The 3,542-nt window shown below is 40.4% G+C and overlaps 1 non-coding gene across 1 annotated transcript; it reads left to right on the top strand.

The window, feature by feature from the left end:
• Nucleotides 1-1,481: 1,481 nt before the first annotated feature.
• trnar-ccu (transfer RNA arginine (anticodon CCU)) lies at nucleotides 1,482-1,554 on the top strand. The gene has a single exon. It is a non-coding gene; the product is annotated as a tRNA-Arg (tRNA).
• Nucleotides 1,555-3,542: the final 1,988 nt, after the last annotated feature.

The following is a 3,542-nucleotide window of genomic DNA, read 5'->3' on the forward strand; positions in this document are numbered from 1 at the left end:
TTGCGATCAAAAGAATAGTAACAACACTAGAGGTTCACCATGAGCAGAGCTAAATGCTTATAGAAAGAAAATAAGACAAAACTGAAATATTTCTGACTAGTTACCTTTGTTTTATTTCCCTCACCCCATCTCCCACTTGAATTTCAATATATCATCTATCAAACAAAAACGCCCCATAAAAATCTTTAAAAAAAGAGAATGCAATCATTTCAAACCTGGGAAGAGACACGAGATGCACGTTTTGAAACAAGATTTATCGCTGATTAATTTTCTCCGACGTGCAGTGCCAAAGCAAATACATAGCAACCAGCTAATGGCTAATGACAATGATACAGTAATTGCTGACTCTCCAAGATTTGAATGAAGCTGACAATAAAAATACTGGCCTGTGAAACACACGCTCCCCCAAACTGATAATAGAAGAGGCATCATCAAAAACTCTGGCTTCAGTTTTCTTTTTTCAAGCCTCAGATCTGGTCTTGGACATACAAAGGAAAATTGTCAACTGCAATACCACAATGAAAAAGTCTCCACCCTCGAGCAACTGAAACACCTGGTCGTGTCCGTCAAACAGAAGCGGAAGGCAGGTTAATACTAAACCCAACTGCTGTGGCTGCAGGCGAAGGATGAGCTGCTGACGGCGCTCTGGGGTACATTTGCTAAATTAACATAGAAATTAGTGGCATTTTAAGGCTTACAAAGAAAGTTTCTGTGCATAAGTTCTTTTTAGACAAATGATTAACATTATATTTTCTTGATAAATTGTTTTGTTTTTTAACATAGAATGTCACAAAAAGTAAATAAACAAAAAAGCAAGTGGACAGGCTGAATATTGATCGTCTGACCTCAGTGCTGCTGCTCTGTCCAGCTAAGAGCGAATGTTGACCCAGGACTGGAGATCTATATGGACAGTGCTGCCGTCACTGGAATCAGGGACGGGCCAGTTAAATCTAAACATTTGCTTTTGGGTTTGACCAGGAAAAAATAACTCAAACAGCTAAATGTGAGGAAAGTACAATAGACACACCTGTCTAAGGTGTGTGATTGAAGAAACTCCAAATAATCGCTGGAAAAACATGTACCAGCAGCACAGGGGCCAGTTTAAAAGCCTGCTAAAAACATAAATTATTAAGGCCCATTTGGAGTGTTTGCAGTATCGTTCCTTCACTCTGTACTACAAGTTGCAGCATGGAACATTACTATAGTAACTTGTTCTTCTTGGCATGTCCACTTGCAGCTCATTAGCCAGGAGGCAAAACAATGACTTATCGTTCAACTGTTCTATACAATCGTCTTCGGCTAGCTTAGCTTGCTGCTATGGTTGGTAAATCACGTTTCACAGTCCACTGATACAAAACGAGCTGATGAAAAAAGTAATGGCAATTAGGAATAACAAGTGGGAAACTACCACTCAAAAGACAGTAGCGGTAACAACGGTAGCTCAGGGCTGTGACTAAACACAGAGAGTCAAGCTCCCTTAAGCCCCAGTGGCCTAATGGATAAGGCACTGGCCTCCTAAGCCAGGGATTGTGGGTTCGAGTCCCATCTGGGGTGGAAGCTTTTAGGGGCAGTTGTGACCTAAAGGACCGAGAAGCAAGCTTGGTAGAAAGTGTGGTAAATCAACTCCTGCAGCCTTCAAGACACCTTTCTCCCTTCCACCATCACCCACCACTACGGTTCACGTTCCAGGAAAAAACAAAAAACAACGAAAAAAATCACCTTTGGCCCATTAAAAACAAAAGTCATATTTACAAAAGTGAAACTAGATAGGGGGGCTCCACCGTTCTCAAGGCAGGTGAAGCAACCAAGCAGTAAGAAGCTGCTCCTTGGTTAAACCATACACAAAACTTTTAGAAATATATAAAAGCATGTTTCTCCGTGAGGACGTATTTATGAATTTATCATACATGACATGACTCAAAAGTACCTGATTCACAACATAAAAAAAAAAGGTGGACATTTTTGGATCTGCTTGTTGACCTTAATGGGTTCTTCCTGAGCTCCTGCTCCACCCTTCCACCGTTTCATGGAAATCAGCCAGGTAGATTTTGGATAATCCTGTTGACAGTACAGGACACTCTGAGAACACAGACCTCCACCAACGCCCAAGTAAAACAAAGCAGTTTTTCCCAATTTTAAATGGATCCAGCCCAACATTTAATGGGTTCTTCTCGGGCCCATGCATCCTTTCAACAAGTTTCATGAAAATCAGCCAATAATCCTGCTGACAGACGGACAAAAGCTCGGGTGAAAACAAAAACTCCTCCGCAGAGGTAAAAATGAAAAGCACACAGTTCCATCAGTCGCAGCTCATCAACTTCATGTCATGTGTTATTTTTTAAAAAGATGTACTGTATATATACTATTTTATTTCTTTAAAATCCAATTATAGTAATAAGCAGCTTCTGAATATCAACCATCTTTAAGAGATGCAAATTCACGGCAGGGATATAAAATGGATAAATATGCGACATTGAGGTAAAACACGCAACCAAGATAATGAGTCGGATCAGTTTAAGGGCCTGATACCACGCAAACAAATTCACCTCCTCAACATTTGGAAAAGCCCATAAATTAAACATAAAGTTTTGTTTCCTGAGCTGAGAAGCAACATGAGGAAAACTGTCCTGATATAAATACTAGTCATCAGATCAGTACTAATATTTTGAAAAAAACTGCAATATCTGCAGATATCAGTGGCATGCCGGTGGTACTGTGCATCCCTACATTAGATTTCGTGACTTTTTCATGAACTGCAGTGAGATGGGTTTTTCCTTTTCACGTTGATCCTATTAGAATTAACTGTGAGAAAGTGGTTCCAGTGAGGAAAAAAAATAAATAAATAAAGGGCAAAATACAATATAATCATTACCAGAAAGTATCAAGTGTAGAGTGCATTTCTCTGACTGACATCAGATTTTGGGCTCAGATGTATAAAACCCCAACCACTTGGCACCCGAATCAAGTTAACATGAATTTAAACTTGAGATACGTCTGCATGAATGTAGATCAAATGCTGCAGCACCGGCACAGGTGAGGCAGCTGCCAGCGTGATAAGGTCACTGTGCTCCCTTCTTATGCTTGGTGTTGACGCAGTTCAATCAAAATACCTCCATGGGACTGTCAACGGTGTGTTTGAGTGAGAATGTGTGTGCGCGCGCGTGTGTGTGTGTTGCGTACACTTGGCCGCCTCCGATTATGAACATACATGATCCCCTGGAGGAAGACAATAATATTGGCATTAAACACCTCATGATACCGCGGGTTTTTTAATCTTATCTTAAATTATGTCAGGAAAAACACTGGAACATCACACAAACGCCACAGTCAGTGTATAATGCTCTCATAAAGCTACAGATCTCTCCAACAATATTGACATAGTGAGCAGGCAAACAAATGTGCGCCTCTATAACATATGAAATACTTAACGTTACCAATTTCCTCCTGTCAATCAACCTGGGAATAATGACCTACGGCTGAGAATCAATACACCACAATTGAATTTCTCGACTTGCAAACATGTCTCGTGCTGCACCATAAAA

The sequence above is a fragment of the Aulostomus chinensis genome, chromosome 13 (genome assembly GCF_037954235.1).
Source record: "Aulostomus chinensis isolate RoL2024-O1b breed Wild chromosome 13, RoL_Achi_v1.0, whole genome shotgun sequence".
In the NCBI taxonomy this organism is placed as follows: Eukaryota; Metazoa; Chordata; class Actinopteri; order Syngnathiformes; family Aulostomidae; genus Aulostomus; species Aulostomus chinensis.